The 18,037-nt window shown below is 41.7% G+C and overlaps 1 protein-coding gene across 3 annotated transcripts in view; it reads right to left on the bottom strand.

The window, feature by feature from the left end:
- Window positions 1–17,455, bottom strand: part of WIPF2 (WAS/WASL interacting protein family member 2) — a 49,942-nt gene extending 32,487 nt beyond the window's left edge. For 2 of the 3 annotated variants that reach the window (XM_047081258.1, XM_047081257.1), the window contains exon 1: window positions 17,273–17,455. The gene's annotated coding sequence lies outside the window, so the exon portion shown is untranslated. Of the gene's footprint in view, window positions 1–16,941; window positions 17,087–17,272 lie in introns of those variants that run through there. The other variant, XM_047081259.1, reaches the window with a different exon arrangement.
- Window positions 17,456–18,037: the final 582 nt, after the last annotated feature.

Here is an 18,037-nt window from a genome sequence, read left to right as displayed (position 1 = left end):
GACAAAACAGATGAACATAAGGGAAGGGAAACAAAAATAATATAAAAACAGGGAGGGGGACAAAACAGAAGAGACTCATAAATATGGAGAATAAACTGAGGGTTACTGGAGGGGTTGTGAGAGGGAGGATGGACTAAATGGGTAAGGGGCACTAAGGAATCTACTCCTGAAATCATTGTTGCACTATATACTAACTAATTTGGATGTAAGTTAAAAAAAATAAAAAATTAAATAAAAAAAGAGTAACACTGTCTGAAAGAGCAAACAAGAGTGGTGGAAAAAAAGAAGTAAAGGATGGACATTGTGCCAAAAACAGAAAAAAGAATGGATATCTATGAAAAACAGGAAAGGAAGAAACACGGGACTGTGTGTAGTTCAGTGTTTGAAATTTTTTTAACTTGTCAAATTCAATCATTCATGAATTCATCTACCACCCAATGATATTTATTAAGCACCCATCACTTGATCCATTCAATAAATATTTTTTAAGTTTACTTATTTTGAGAGAGAGAAGAGAGAGCATGCATGCAGAGAGAGAGAGAAAGAGACAGAGACAGAGAATCCCAAGCAGGCTCTGCACCATCAGCACAGAGTCCGACACAGGACTTGAACCCACAAACTGTGAGATCATGACCTGAGCTAAAATCAACAGCCGGACACTTAACCAACTGAGCCACCCAGGCGTCCTCAATAAATATTTCTTAAGCATTCACTAGGAACCAAAGCACTGTCCTATAACAATGATTCTAAGCTGGAATGATTTTGTCCCCCAGGAGACATTTGGCAATGTCTACAGACATTTTTGACTGTCGTGACTAGGAGGGTGCTCCTGGCTTCTAGTGGATAAAAACATTCTATAATGCATAGGACAGTCCCCTACAACAAAGAATCATCTAGTTCAAAACGTCAATAATGCTGAGGTTGATAAACTCAGTTCTAGAGGCTGAACAAGTTTCTACAATCTTGGGGCTTATGTTCTAGAAGAGATAAACAAGGAAACAAATACAATCTCATATCTCAGTTACTGATAAAAAGAATTTAAAAAAGAGAATCAGAAAGGCTGAAACTAGGAGTATGATGGAGTATTCTCTTAGACAGGGTCGCAGGGAGAGGGGCCGGCTCTCCACAAAGAAGTCTCTCCATGAGCACACAACTCCTATGAACATCTAGGGAAAGAGTATTCCAAAAAGAATTTTAAAATGGCAAGTAAAAAGTCCCTGAGATGAGAATGAGCTTGTCATGTCAGAGAACTAGTAAGAAAGCCAGGGTAGCTAGAATAGAATACAAACAAGAGTAGTAGAGGATGAAATCTGAGGCCTTACATGCCATTCTCCAAATCCCTTAAAAGTAGTATCCCAGGGCACCTGGGTGGCTCAGTTGGTTAAGCATCCGACTTCAGCTCAGGTCATGATCTCATGGTTTGTGAGTTCAAGCCCCACATCGGGCTCTGTGCTGACAGCTCAAAGCCTGGAACCTGCTTCGGATTTTGTGTGTCTCTCTCTCTGCCCTTCCCCCACTCGCACTCTGTCTCTCTCTCTCTCTCTCAACAATAAATAAACATTAAAAAAAAAATTTTTTTTAAAGTAGTATCCTTCTGGGCCGCCTGGGTGGCGCAGTCGGTTAAGCGTCCGACTTCAGCCAGGTCACGATCTCGCGGTCCGTGGGTTCGAGCCCCGCGTCGGGCTCTGGGCTGATGGCTCAGAGCCTGGAGCCTGTTTCCGATTCTGTGTCTCCCTCTCTCTCTGCCCCTCCCCCGTTCATGCTCTGTCTCTCTCTGTCCCAAAAATAAATAAAAAACGTTGAAAAAAAAATAAAAAAATAAATAAATAAAGTAGTATCCTTCTCCATCCAACATGTCTATACTAAAGAAGTTTAAAACAACCAATAGTTTCACGCCCAGAGTAAACAAATTCAATCGGTTATCTCATTAATCCCATAGACTGTACTTGATCTCTTGGCTTAAGCACAGCTAGGGACCTAGATACTAACTGGAAGCTTCCCAGGGTTAAAAATCACCTAATAATAATCTGTCTGCCTATCCACCTGCCCTTCAATTTTGTCCTGAAAAGCAATACAGTATGGTGAGGTAGGAGCTCATTACCACAGTAAACACAATGGCATCCAGTTGCCAAACGAAAGAACTTCAACATGGGAGAAGTGCCAGGAGCTACCTAAGAGTATTCACATGCCACTCCAGGAGACTAACGAACAACAGGCTCCTATAATTATGTGGGAACTGATGTCAACACAGAATTATGAACACTCCTTCATGTGTTCTAAGATAGAATACAGTGGAGGGTTTCCACTAAAGCATTTTGGTTTCTCTAAAACATAAGGAAACAGACTAGAATGACTTTCATGTCACAGATATTTAACCACCCTCCCACCAACCTGAAAAAAGGCTTTAAAAATAATCCACAGCCCTCTTCTCTCAATGGAAAAGGTGCTACCTTCCCCTTGAAATTCAATTCAGTCAAAACTGGTGAAACAGATTTCTATCATGCATACAGACAGAATTAATTAAAACTCCAAGGTTACTCCATGAAGGGAAAAAAAATTACTCTTCCAACTGCAGGCATTTTCCATCATGGAAATCCAACTATGCAGCAAATAGGATTGATCCAAAACAAGTAATAAAAAAAAAAAAAATCACATACACACTGTGAATATTTAAACTGAAAATCCTACAATTTCTACCACTAAAGCTGGATTTTTACTCTCTACATCAATGACTTTTCACTGTTATACGCAGTACACAACCTTGAAAGAGAAAAGGAAAGAGGCAGAAGAAAGATATGTAACTGTATGAGGAAATCCTGTCTATATAATTTCTCTAACAAGAAACGGAAGTACACATCCCATGATGCAGCTTTTCCCCTAATATGACTCTTTCCTCTTGTCTTAGATTTGTTTAAAGCCCTAAAAACATAAACTCAGAAGTGTACTTATTCACATACTACTTAATGTAATATGTATTAGGTGCCACGGGTTATTCCCAGATACAGGGCAACCCAGGAGCCAAGCCCTCTCATCTAAAATGATGACAAATCAATGAGAAGTCTGCTCTTGTGTTCAATTAAATAACCACAACAGCAAAGAATGGCTCCATAAAAGAGATGGCTATAGATTAACTAATGCAAGATCAAGGGTAAATGAAATGTCTGAAAATTATCCTAAACAGAGGTCAGGGAATGACCTCACCAGAACCTACTACACCCCTCAAAGCAAAGAGAAAAATCCTGTTAACCTGAAAACACTAAAGTATTGGAAAGGTAGGGGAACATATATAGAAAACAGTCAACTGCAATAAATCAGTAGTAGTTCAAAGTAGTGTTTTGTAACATAGCCAGAGATCAATAATCTAGTAAACAATAACACTTTAGATTTAGAACTGTTTTTGTGGCTTCATTCACCAAAACTGTTTCAGAGGAACTTGCAAAACATATGAGCTGTTTCTCTGGAGTTGTTCATCTTAGGATTTATATCAGCTCTACGTCAGAGCCAACATGACTTTCTCAGGCTGTATTTTAGCTAATAACAGCCACAAGATTTCCGAGAACCAAGAACTAGGATCCTAAACTTGGCCTCTGCATTATAAGACATGTACTAGTTGGTTCCTGACTGCCAAGCAATTCACAGCAACCAAAGAGCAGCTGCAAACATCTCATTTCCAGATGCGTTACAGACTGGCAGTAAATGGTTCAACCATTTTTCCTTTCTAGGCCTTAGGGATCCATAATACAAAAAGGAGAAGAGAATGTGCCCTTTCATATTATCAAAGTTACAAACTTCAAATCACATCCTTTAACATCTCCAAAAATGATTCTGCATTAGTCCAAGGCAGATCATTAGTACATCTATTTTCAAAACCTTAAGTCAATTTTCCACTTCACCAAAAAAAAAATTAACAGATTCCTGGATTTGGACAGCGAAATTATGCAGAGAGTAGCTCAATGTTCATAACTAATATTTCCTCCTCATCCACACAGGCCAAGAACCAATGGGTCTAGAAGTGCTAGCTAAAAAAAAATGGGAGTCACACAAGGCCAAAGCCATTAACATCAGCCAGCATTTAACCAGAGAAGAGAGGAGTTAATCAGATGAAGGACACACATTCTAATTTAGAAATCCAGACCAAAGCCAGACAGACTAAAACACAGTCTGAATACAAAAGCAATACTAGGTGGAGCCTGAGAAGTTTGCCTTAGAGACTTGGCAGCAATAAATTGTTTAAAAGGTTCTTCTAAAACAGAGTTTCCAAATTTACCTGAAGATAAGACACAACTTAGGGCATTTGTTTAAAACACACACCCACCACCCACCACACACACACACACTCCTGGACCCTAATCCAGACCTACTAAAATCAGAAATATTTCAGCAGAAAGATCTGGTGATCTGTATATTTAAGAAGTACCTTAAGTAATACTTGGTATTAGGGAAGTCTGAAAAACATTGTTCTGAAAGAGTATTAATAATCAACTACACCAACACTATTGTGTCTGAACGGAAATCAGCAAGGAAAAGCTGATGAATAACCTGGGTCAACATAAACGTGTTGCATGCATTTATCAGTGTTCCCTCATGAAACACCATTAAAACGACAAGAGATGTTTTTTTTGAGACCTAAACCTGAAAAAAAAAAAAAAATGAAGAAAATGGGAAAGGATGCAACAGCAGAAGGATGTCAATAAAATTTTGGAAGCTGGAAGGCACATGCACTAGTGACAAGTAACTTCAAAGGAAGGAAAAAGTTAAACACTTGCAGCAGAAAGTAGATTCCCACCACAGAATCTCAGAAAAAGCTCAGAAACCAAAGGCACCTGGTACCTCTGGACAAAGGGGCCTTGGAGGGGCTAAAACAGGAGAACTGATTGAAAGTCTATAAAGGAAAGAGATTCTCCTCTGGGCACCTGGGTAGCTTAGTTAAGCATCTGACTTGGGCTCAGGCCATGATCTCACTATTCGTGAGTTTGAACTCTGCTTGGGGTGAGCTCATGCCCTGCTTCGGGTGAGCCTTGCTTCTCTCTCTGCCCCTCACTCACTTGCGACTTCTCTCTCAAAAAAAAGAAAGAGGTACCCTCTTTCCCTTGCCCATGCTGCCAGGCAGAAAGCCTCTGAACCAAGGGAGCAGGGGTGCCATACTGTAAAAAGGGAGATCAAGTGAAAGTCTTCCACTCAGCGATGAGACCTGTCCCCGTTCCTCAGCTCTCTTCCCCAATTTGGTTCCAAAACACCTACTGCTGGGCTCATCCTCTCTACGCAGGAGATTGGAAGAGTCCTCTCCAAGGAAAATGACCAGTTGCCAATACACCCTACAGTAATGCCTACCACTTGATGAGCCAGGGCTCCACACTGAGAGCTTTTTAGTGCCTCATTCTTAAAAATAAACAGCCAAAAATTACCAGACATTTGAAGAAAATCTCTTACAGGAAAGACGAGAATCAAAGTAACAAAACAGAATTACTGACAATGTGTGAAAATACTTATATATAAAGTTCTGGGGCACCTGGGTGGCTCAGTCAGTTCGGCTTAGGTCATGATCTCACGGTTCGTGGGTTCGAGCCCCACATCAGGCTCTGTCAGAGCCTGGAGCATGCTTCAGATCCTGTGCCTCCCTCTCTCTCTGCCCCTCCTCTGCTTGCACTCTCTCTCTCTCTCTCTCTCTCTCTCAAAAATGAACAAATGTTAAATAATAATAATAATAATAATGATAATAAAGTTCTGGAACAAAAAGAGCTTATGGAAATTTAAAATGCCAATAGCAAATATTAAAAATATCATAGAAGAGTTAGAAGAAAAAACTCAGAATATCTGAAAACTGAATGAGGAGGGAAAAACAGACAAATTCACGAGGAAAAAAAAATTAAGAGGACCAGTGTTGGAATTTCACCATCTGGATAATAAGGGTTCCCAGAAAGAGAAAGGACAGAAATCACTACCAAAGAATACATTATCAAAAATATAATACAAGGGGCGCCTGGGTGGCTTGGTTGGTTGGGCGGCCGACTTTGGCTCAGGTCATGATCTCGCGGCCAGTGAGTTCAAGCCCCGTGACAGCTCAGAGCCTGGAGCCTGTTTTGGACTCTGTGTCTCCCTCTCCCTCTGCCCCTCCCCTGTTCATGCTCTGTCTCTCTCTATCTCAAAGATAAATAAACGTTAAAAAAAATTTTTTTTTAAATATATAACACAAGAAAATTTCCCAGAATAGATAGAAATAAGCTTCAGACTGAAAAGGCCCAATGAATGTCAATCATGATGAATTTTTAAATAGTCACACCAAGGTATACAGTCATGTATCACTGTATTTCAGAATACCTGGGGTAAAGACAACATCCTAAAATCTTTCAGAGAAAAAACAAATCCCATACAAAAAGTCCAGAATCAGAATAGCATCAAACTTCATAGTCTACCACTGAAAGTCATAAGACCACAAAACAAGGCTTAAAGTTTCCAAATACCATCTCTAACAACATTTTACATCCAAACTTCCAACCAATGTGCAGGCAGAAACAGGTAAGTCTCAAAAAAAATGCACCACCTCCAATGAACCCTTTTTCATAAAGCCTCTCAACAAGGCTCCACTAATGTAACTGTACTGAAAAGAGATTTACACTTTCCTCAGAGTTTAGGGATGAACTAGTGATTGATAATAAATCAAGCAGAAGGAAGGAAAAAAGGAAAGAAAAGAATGGTAATTATTATATTTAAAGGGAAAATCTATAAGGAAATACTGTATAAGCATAGTACACACAGTCATTATACTGGATGTTAATTTTTCTTCTTTAGGTTACATTTACCTGTATTCACTTTCTGGGCTCATGGAAGATGGAAAGGGAGGCTGAAAACCTGGGAACTACATTTCCCAGAATGCCCTTTCAATGGAGTTGTGGTTTAAATTCCAACAGTACATATGGGTCAACTGGACCCATGGCTCAGTTGGAAGAGCATGCGACTCTTGATCTCAGGGTAGGGAGTTTGAGCCCCATGTTATAAATAAATTAATTAATTCCATCAGCACAGACTCATTCACTCAAGCCCTAGAAGATGTAAGAAAGGTATATGTCATTATTGCTTTTCTAGTAGCAATGAGCAAGTGTGTGGCCTCCAACAAATGACAGACATGTCGTTTTGCAGGTTTCCAATATTCTACAAACTGCCTGCTTTGGTATTTAAGATAGCCAAGATTATTAATGGTTAGCAGTTTGTAATCCCTGCAAAGTGGCTTTCCCTGACCTATGTTCCCATGATCTTCCAATGGTTGTGCAAGCATCTAATATCCTCTTTGAAATATCAAGAATGGTTTGTTTCTCTGATTGAACCCTGATACATAAAAACATATAAAATATTGGTTTAATAAAAACTGTGATGGGACTGTATTAGGAAAGTAGCACAAAGAGTTGAGGATAGATAACAGTATAAGAATGCAAAATCAGGGATTTCTGGCTGGCTCAGTTGGTAGAACATGCAACTTTTGATCTCAGGGTTGTAAGTTTGAGCCCCATGTTCGATGTAGAGTTCACTTTAAAAAATCTTGGGGCGCCTGGGTGGCGCAGTCGGTTGAGCGTCCGACTTCAGCCAGGTCGCGATCTCGCGGTCCGTGAGTTCGAGCCCCACGTCAGGCTCTGGGCTGATGGCTCAGAGCCTGGAGCCTGTTTCCGATTTTGTGTCTCCCTCTCTCTCTGCCCCTCCCCCGTTCATGCTCTGTCTCTCTCTGTCCCAAAAATAAATAAACGTTGGAAAAAAAAAAAATCTGGAGCACCTGGGTGGCTCAGTGGGTTAAGAGTCCAATTTCAGCTCAGGTCATGATCTCCCAATTTGCGAGTTCAAGCCCCACATCAGGCTCTGCACTGACAGCACAGAGCCTGCTTTGTATCCTTTGTCTCCCTCCCTCTCTGCCCCTCCCCTACACATACGCGTGTGCACTCTCTCTCTCTCTCTCTCTCTCTCACACACACACACACACACACACACACACACAAATAAACATTAAAAAAAAAATCTTGGGGTGCTTGGGTGGCTCAGTCAGTTAAGCAACCAACTCTTGATTTTAGCTCAGATCATGATCTCAACAGTTCAAGAGGTTGAGCCCCACTTGGGCTCTGAGCTAACAGCACAGAGACTGCTTAGGATTCTCTCCCTCTCTCTCTGCCCCTCTCCTGCTCATGTGCTCTTTCTCTCTCTCTCTCTCAAAATAAGTAAATAAACTTAAAAAATATATAAAGGGGTGCCTGGGTGGCTCAGTCGGTTGGGAATCCAACTTCTGCTCAGGTCATGATCTCATGGTTTATGGGTTTGGGCCCGCATTGGGCTCTCTGCTATCACCACAGAGCCCACTTCAGATCCTCTGTTGCCCTTTCTCTCTCTCCCCTTCCCCCGTTCTAAAACAAATATTAAAAAAATTTTTTTAATTATGATAAAAATTTAAAAAATCTTTTAAAAAATACAAAATCATCTTTCATAGAAATTCAATAGATAATATCTGAGACTAGAAAAACCAAGAAATGACAGTACAGGCATACCATGTAAAAATATGGAAATAATATGCATCAGGAAAAAAAAAAAACACCGAAAGTACTAAAAATGAGGACAAATAAGGAGAAATGGAGCAGCTGTTCTTTTAATTATAAGTCTTGTAGTACTATTTGACTATTTAAATTGTGTATTCTTACTATTTCAACTTAAAAATCCAAACATTTAATTACTAAAAGGCAAAAAATCCTAACACTGTATATGCAAAATCAAACTTCAGACTGACCAAAATTTCAAACCATAAGGTCCGTACTGGATCTGTTGCCAATGTAGTTAAAAACAGCAGAAAATCCCAAACCAACCAAATAATTAAAAGGCCATTATATGCTTAATTCTAGAACCTGTATCTCAGATCCAACTCTAATGAAAGCAGGCTGCCTAATGTGACCTCAATCTCCGCCACAGCCTGGGTGTGACCTAACAATGTTCACCATCCCAGAGTTCACTCTATCGCAGGTCAAATACGTGAAGAAACTCGAGGCCTCAAGAAGAAATCATGACCAAAATTAACTGCAAAGGTAAGCATAAAAACAAAGGGATAGATCTTGAAATCAATTACCTTAGCTCCTTTTTTAGGTCTTATTTTCAATTTAACACAACTAATTAAAAAATTTTTTAGAAACACCCAACATCTGTGGTCAAAACATCTTTACAAGTTCTAGGAAACTGTTAATTAGCGGGTTAGGCTGTAACCTAGCCACAGATGACAAAAAATGGCTCTTCTCACTGTAGGCTAGGCTACCTGTGTCTCATGTTACTAGGCCTCAGCTTCCATGTCCCAGCAGCCTTCATTCCACACATCCCAAAGATACAAGTAAAAAGCCTGTAAAGACAAGAGTCAGGAGTAAGGGAAATCCAATGAGGACAGTCTCCATGAGAAAAGGCCTGAAAGAAAACTTAAACAGATGCTCCATAAAATGCTGATCCAGACTTCACATGGAGAGAAGTGTCATGCCTCATTTCAAAGATAATATATTAGGCCCTGACTCACCACAGATAATCTAATAACAAAGCTGTGACTTTCATTGTTGAGGCGTCTCTTCTCTCACTCTAATGCCCCGAAGCCATCAGATATACAGACGCTTCATGCTGAAATGCTAGAAAAATTTGCACATTTTCATTCCTTGCTCACTACTGCTGGGCTGCTAAACCAAGAGTCTACTTTAAGTTATGACAACAGGGCAAGCTGATCCAATTACACAAAAAAGGTACTAAATCAAACAGGACCATCTGGGCTTTAAGCAAGAGTATTGTGATGTCTGAACAAAAGTCAATATACTTGCAGATAAAAATGCTTTCATATATTCAGAGTTATAATGGCCCTTGGGCTACCGATTCATTTTCACGTCCAATAAGAGTTATGTGTTGTATTAAGACATATGGCCTAGATGACGGACGGGTACAAACAGAGTATTATATTCACCAGTTCATAATGAGAACATCTGTGCTCACCCTCTAGCCCTATGAGGCTTACAAAAAACAGTCAATATTCTCTGGAAGTAAACAGGTTTTCTGTTCCTAAGCAGCAGGTCTGGCAAACCACCCATCTCATCATCCCCATAATCTGACAAGATTGGGTGTGTTCAGGGTGGTATGGCCAAATTCACCATCCCCCATAATCTCAGAATGGTTCCCCAATTATTACTAACCTCCAAACCAATTTCCAAGATCCTAAAATTTTAAGAACTAATCCAGCCATGCAAGTTTAATTTGCCAGACCTAAAAATCAAGACTCAAGACTGGGGCGTGTGGGTGGCTCAGTCGGTTGAGCATCTGACTTCGACTCAGGTCATGATCTCACAGTTCATGAGTTGGAGCCCTGCATCACGCTGTGTGCTGACAGCTCAGAGCCTGGAGCCTGCTTCCAATTCTGTGTCTCTGGCTCTCTGCCCCTCTCTAGCTCACACACTGTCTCTCTCTCAAAAATAAACAAACATTAAAAAAATAAGTAATAACAGGGCACCTGGGTGGCTCCGTTGGTTAGGTGACCGACTTCAACTCAGGTCATGATCTCGCAGTTCGTGGGTTTGAGCCCCACGTCGGGCTCTGTGCTGAATGCTTGCTCGGAGTCTGGAGCCTGCTTCGGATTCTGTGTTTCCTTCTCTCTCTACACCTCCCCCACTTGTGCTCTCACTGACTCTGTCTCTCAAAAATAAATAAATGTAAAAAAAAAAAAAAATTAAATAAATAAATAATAAAATAAAATAAAATGACTCAAGACTAAAAGAATCTCCTTTATCTAAAAAAGTTCTTATAGGGGCGCCTGGGTGGCGCAGTCGGTTAAGCGTCCGACTTCAGCCAGGTCACGATCTCGCGGTCCGTGAGTTCGAGCCCCGCGTCGGGCTCTGGGCTGATGGCTCGGAGCCTGGAGCCTGTTTCCGATTCTGTGTCTCCCTCTCTCTCTGCCCCTCCCCCGTTCATGCTCTGTCTCTCTCTGTCCCAAAAATAAATAAACGTTGAAAAAAAAAAAAAATTTAAAAAAGTTCTTATAAAATACATATTCCATTGTACAAGCATCAGATTTCTGTACGATATTGACAATTTCAGCATCAACACTAGTAAATTAATATCTGTGAAAAGAACTGAGAAAAATCTCTCCTGTAAAGACTGGGCTCAAAATTCACTGTCATTTATCTGGTTTTTTTGGAGACCTCACACTCCCTGAAGCCTTGCCTACCTCTCTACTTCTCATTCCCTAAGCTCCAGACACACTGGAACTTCCTTCCTTCAATTCTTCAAAATAGCCATGTTAAAGAACATGGCCCCTCCTCAGGATCTTCATCTATGTCATTCCGTCCACCTAGCACAGTCTTTGGTCTGCCCCTCATCCCTTAGGTGTCAGCCTTAAAAGTCAATTCCTTGGGGACATTCCCTCACTGCCCTGTTTCCCAATCAACCTGGGTTAGGCTTCCCATTAGCTGCTTCCACAGTATTTAGAGCAAAACAGTAATTAATTATTGTTTAATGGATGTCTTCCCCACCAGACCATAACTGTATGACTGCAAGGGCTCAGTCAGTTTTGTTCACTGGCAAAGCACAGAGCCAGTCACACAGTAGGAGCTCAAAACTTCTTGACAAATAAATGAGTAACAGGGCTAAAAACACATCAGCTTTGGCAATTCTACTTATAATTTACCCTACAGATATAGTCACATATACAAAGGGCCAAATGCTTATGGTTACTCACTAGGGCATAGCTGGTAATAGCATAAAGGCGGAAATATTTAAAATGTCTACCAATACACAGCAGGTGCCAAATCTCTATTGCTTTCATGGAATGACTGCAAAAGTAAGTTTTTTAAAAATGCAAATAGTACTAACAGCGTGCTACATTTGTTTAAAAGAAAACGCAAGAAATATATATATGCTTTATATGTACATGTTATCTCTGGAAAGGATCTTAAGAAACTGAAAACATCAGTTGCCCCTGGGAAGACAGACTGGACTCACGAGTACACAAGCATAAAAGACTATTCAATGTACACTCTTTTTTTAACTTTTAAATTTTGAACCATATAAACGTATTTTTTTTTAATGTTTGAGAGAGAGAAAAAGTGTATGTGTGTGCACACAGGGGAGGGGAGGGGAGGGGGGAGGGGGAGGGGGAGGGGGAGGGAGAGAATTCCAAGCAGGCTCCACACGATCTCTCTCCCTTGCTCTCTGCCCCTCCCCTGCTCATGCTGTCTCTTTCTCTCAAAATAAATAAATAAACTTTTAAATTAAAAAAAAAAAAAAAAATAGAGGAGCATGCAACTCTTGATCTCAGGTTGTGATTTCAACTCCCATGCCGGGTATAGAGATTACTAAAAAATAAAATGGGGTGCCTGGGTGGCTCAGTCAGTTAAGTATCCGACTCTTGATTTCAGCTCAGGTCTTAATCTCAGCCTCCTGAGTTCAAGGACCGCACTGGGATCCACACTGCGTGTGAAGCCAACTTAATAAAAATAAATAACTAAAGAAAAACAGAAATAAAACTTATAAATAAATAAAATTTGCTAAAGACAGTCCTATCCTCATTTCTAAGACAGTGATGAAGTTTAAATGATTTGATGACAAATATCCTGCTTGCAAGCTAAGCACTGGGGGGGGGGGGGGAGTGAAAAGAAAGACAATTCACTTATCCACAAATCTCAGACATCCTACTCCATACTAGATTGTACCACTTTATTATTTTTTTTAATGTTTATGTATTTTTGAGAGAGAGAGACAGAGTGTGAGTGAGGGAGGGGCAGAACAGGAGACACAGAAGCTGGAGCAGGTTCCAGGCTCTGAGCTGTCAGCACAGAGCCCAATGTGAGGCTTGAACCCACAACTCTGAGATCATGATTTGAGCCACACTTGGACACTTAACCAACTGAGCCACCCAGGCACTCCTAGATTGTACCATTTTGGAAGAAAATTCCATCTTTTTTACAACTAATTGTCCCGATCCAGATACATGAAGAATGTTTTCACAGTCAGAAGGGATTACTGACAGAAAAAAGGGATTAGAGAAAAAAGGGAATTCATTTTTTTTAGCTTAGAAAGTAGGTCGATACATTTGTACGGAAGAAATATCATAAATACTGACCCAAAACAAAATATTCTCACCGAGGGGCCTTAAAATCCAAATGGAGCTTAATCTGAATCCACAAAGTTCACAAAACTAAATAACTTTTTGAAAACTAGTTAAAAATGGTAAGGAAATCTATACACATTCCTTAGATAAACAGATGTGCCAAACTTTAAGACATTCTTCAGTAAAGAAATATCTGAGACAAGATTAAACACAACTCCAATAATCCTGTTTGTTACCACAATCAAAGCCCTGGAACAGAGTCAAAACCTTTAGATCTGAACCTGTTAGTTTCCCAAACCTGCATATCAGGTACAGAATACTCTGGACTAAGAATGGCAAGAGGAACCTGAATCCAGGGCCACCAAAAAGAGGATTTTTTTTCGGGATTATCTCCAATGTTACAAGGGCCATTGCCATCGACTGCAAGAAATGATCTTCATAATCCATCCCAAGACCTATTAGAGACACAGTTATCTTCAACTAATTATCCCCTGAAAAACAAAATGGTATTTACTAAGTAGAACGAAGTACTCAGTACAGCCATTCTAAATTGTCATAACTTTGCCATGTTACATGGCAAGTAAGAAGCCAATTCCTGGCTCTCCCATTTGATAACTTCTTTGCCCCCAAATGCTCTTTCTGCATATTAAGTCAAAATCTTGAGATCTAAGACTGACACAGACACCAGCAAACGAATCACCTGATTTCCCTACCAACATTGTTCTTCTCCATAAAGTTCTACTCACCATTTTAAAATCCCCCTTTATAGGGTGCCTGGGTGGCTCAGTCGGTTAAGTGTCAGACTGGCTCCAGTCATGATCTCACGGATTTTGAGTTTGAGCCCCGCATTGGGCTCTGTGCTGACAGCTTGGAGCCTAGAGCCTGCTTCAGACTCTGTGTCTCCCTCTCTCCCTGCCCCTCTCCACTCATGCTCTCTCTCAAAAAAAGGTAAACATTAAATAAAAATTTTGTTTAATACCTGTCTATAATAATACCAAGAAGTACTCATGAATTTAGCCTGTGGTTCCCTAGGCTAAAAGGCTTGAGAGGGAGAGTGGAGCAAAAAAAAAAAAAAAGTGGGACATTCTCTCTCTCTCTCTCTCTCTCTCTTCAGTGCTCTGGACTTTGAAAGCTAGGCAGAGGCAATGATTCTGCACTTAATCAGCAGGTGAATAAGAAACAGGTTTGAATTTAGAAGAAGCATAAAGGAGTGCAAGAACATTCAGTAAAGAATACTGACTCCATTTCCTTGCAGAGCAGCTCTCAGGACCTGCCAATGAACCTCAATTTGACAAGGAACACCCCATCTACTCTAATCCAGGACATATCCCTCAAAAGACAGTCAGTCAACCGGAACTCTGCCAACTTCTGCTTGGGAGTTGTGTGGAGCACAGTAGCAACAAGAGCCTACTTTGAGAAGGAGATCAACAATCACACTCAAGAAGAAAAGAAGTTATTTGGCAAAGGGAAGCATGTTGCCAAAATGTTAGTCACAGCTTAAGGTCCCAGTTTGTGTCTCTGCAACTATTCTTTGCTCTGACAGAGTCCATTCTCTGGCCCAGAAAACCCAGCTCAGCTACTGTCATCTTCTCCATTTAAAGCAGTCAAAAATCCTTTCATTTTTGAGGTATCAAACTGTGACACAGACAACATATCAACCACAGACTAAAAAGAACAGGGAAAGAATGTGTTATTTGCCATTTTCTACCTAGGACTGGCTCAAGTAGAGCAATGGAAAAACGTGACAGAATAGGAAGAATGGAAAATCATTATGTTAAAGAGCAGGCTATACCAAAAGCCTGCCCAGAGCTCTGAACTCCCATAACTTATTTCCAAACCCTCTGAAAAACAAACCAAAGAGACACCCTGTGGTTGAAATAACAGCAAAATATTAAGCTGGTTTTTACCCCCAAATAAGTATGTACTATATACTTCATAGCCTGAAGATCTTCCTGCTCTTGCTGGGGTAAGAAGACTATAGTTTGCTTGAGAACAGCCTGAACAAGCCCAAGACTTTCAGAATCATTTCAGAGCAATAGGAAAACAGACACAAGTACACTAGGTTACTCTCCCAATCTAAGAAGAGGTCAAGAAATTGTCTCTTCGACAGGGACAGGACTTCTCTCTTCCTTTCTTAAAAGCCATTAATAAAACCTGAAAACTCCAGTGTTATCAACATCTTCCACCTTGCCCTGCATTTCACCTTTGTGCTGACATCACATAACTAATCAGTACCAACTAAAGTAAACACTACGGATATCAAGTATGAGGTAGATTTGGAAACTGCCCCCTCTTAAGCAAATCCAAGTCAGACCTCAGAAATGCCAAGACTTTCAGGAACACTTCTTCTAAGCTAAATTAAATAAGTTCACCTATGAGCAAAGTGTTTAGAATATTATGCCCAAAGAAAAAAATGGAATAGTCAAGATTTCAAAGTATTAACAATAAAGAAGCTGAAACTGTCCACAAGCACACTCCTCCCCACCAACGGGGCCAAACTGCCTGGACCAAAGCAAAAGGCTCAACTAAATAAAGTACCATTTTTCAGCGAATTCTCAGAGTTCATTGAGGAAAGTCAGTGTTTGTCAAGGGTAAAATAAAACACTGCATTCTCTCACATTCCTCATCAACCAACCTCATTCAACCCAAGCTCTAACTTCCCTATCTCCATCTTGATGGTAGCCAATACAATGTAACAAGTAATATGAAATTCTGGGCTACTAGAAGTTGACTCGGAAAAAAGTTAAAAAACTGAACATGTATTAAATCAAAACCTGGCACAACAAACGCGGAAAACCAACTATTCCCTGGCGTAACAAACGCAGCAAGGCTGAGAAGAAACTGAGAAAACAGGTCTTCTAAATACCAATATCTCAATCTTGTTGTCAGAGATCACTTCTTTGCAACCACTTTAAAGATCCCATTTAGGGGCACCTGGTGGCTCAATGGGTTAAGCATCTGATCCTTGATTTTGGCTCAGGTCATGATCTCACAGTTTGTGACTTCGAGCCCTGTGTTGGGCTCTGTGCTGACAGCGAGGAGCCTGCCTGGGATTCTCTCTCCCTCTCTCTGCCCCTCCTCCCCCTCAAAATAAATAAATAAACTTAAAAAAAAGAGTCCCACTTAGTTAACACAATCTTTCAGAAGCAGAGAAGAACCAAACCTGTCTTTCAAAGGGAGGGAAAAAAGGACAGTTTAATGACTTGCCTCAAAGTTACTTAGTAAATCCATAGGTATGCTAGAACAGTCCTTATTCCCCAAGGTTCTCTTTTGGTTTGTAGGAGGAGACAAAAGCCACCAAAACATTCCGTAAATCATTCAGAAAACAATGAGTAAAAACAGCACCATGAAAAAGGAGGTGGATCCTGGGGGAGCCCAAAGCAGTAACAGATTATTCAAATCCCTTTGAAAATACAAACTCCAGTACAGGCCAGCTTCTTCCAGCTCCTCAGCCGTGCGTTCTCTCTTAGTAATTTTCCTTCCTGATCAGTAACTTACCACCACACGCCGCCCACGTCTAACACTTTAAGATTTTCATCTTCCCTTGCTTCACACCACTCCAATCTGAACCCTCAACTCTAGGTTGCTCCCATGCGCAACTCAGTACTTCTCATACCTTTATCTCAACTCTGATTCTTTCTCCACCAACGCTCTCAAGATACCCTCTAGCGTAAGCAGTTTCCCGAATCATCCTAAACCATTGGTTGTCACTCAACTCAATCCCTAAAATGTCACAGTGGCCTCCTCACTCAGCATCCTGTTAATTACCTGTTCACAACAAGTCCGCCCTCCCCATCTCCCTTTAGGCGCACGGTTACTTGTTCCTCACTCCCAGCTGCCGTCTTACTTACCTTACCCAACCCTTCAGGATTCCTTATTTCCTGTCTCTCAGTAACCTTCCTTCCCATTTTCAGTCAGCGCTCGTCCCACACCAATTCCCGACCACTCCTCCCTACTTGCCCACGCCCCGCTCCAAGCTCTTCAGACCCAGCCCAGCGTTCCACTCACCCCTCAGACTCCGCCCCCAGGACCCCCTCTCCCTCAGGCCCCTCCCCCAATGTCCTCTCTGTCTCCCTCCCTCCTCTCTCTCTCTCTCTCTCTGTCCTCTCCAAGCCCCGCCCCAATGCCCCCCACCCCGGCCCTCCCTCCCACTCAAGTCCGCAGGTCATCTCAGCGACATACCCAGCCTCCTCGGCCTCCTTTCGACCGGGCTGTAGCTGCCCCGGGAGCGAATCCTCCGCCACCTCCGCTCCGGCTTCGTCCCGTCCGGCTAGCTCCCCAGCAAGCTCCCTCTCTCGCCGCCGCCGCCCCTTTTGCCAACCCGGAAATGGATCTGCTCCCACCGTCCCCAGCGTCCGCGAACAAAATGGAGGCGGGGGAAAGAGGAGGAGGGAGCAGGGGGCGAAAAGACACTACACGCACGCGCTATCGGAAAGCCCGCCCCCTAACGGCGCACGTAAAGGCGGAAGCGGCCGGGTAGCCGCCATCTTGGGAAGGTCGCGAAAATTCCGCCTGCCTCCTCAAAGCAGGGTTTGCAACTTCAGCGATTGGAATCGTCTGCGAAGACTTAAGCAGAGAGTGAAGCCCAGGGATTCTGATTTAATTGGTCTGGGGTATGTCCTACGCATCGAGACTTTTAAATTCCGCAGGTAAATCCAACATGTTACCGAGGTGGAGAACCACTGAGCTACCGTCTTGAACATAGCTTTTGCATTTTTATTTTACCGCGCGCTCACACACCCCCACGCACCTGCCCCATAAATGTCCTTCCCTAGTTTCGAGTCAAGGAAGAACCCTCTTCATTCAACCTTGCTGGGGCCCAGTAGTCTAGCTCCTGTTGTCATAGCAACAGAGAGGCAAGCCCCTGCCAACAAGTCATCCTTAACGTCATAGCCACCTGACCTGAACACCCGTGAACACGTCTCTTCCGCGGGCCGGGGGTTCCCT

This window comes from Lynx rufus, unplaced genomic scaffold (assembly GCF_022079265.1).
Source record: "Lynx rufus isolate CCGP_SWC_20201006 ecotype Redwood Valley unplaced genomic scaffold, mLynRuf1.p SCAF_18, whole genome shotgun sequence".
NCBI classification, from domain to species: domain Eukaryota; kingdom Metazoa; phylum Chordata; class Mammalia; order Carnivora; family Felidae; genus Lynx; species Lynx rufus.
The sequence above is the reverse complement of the archived record's forward strand: the minus strand, read 5'-3'. Positions and strand labels throughout refer to the sequence as shown.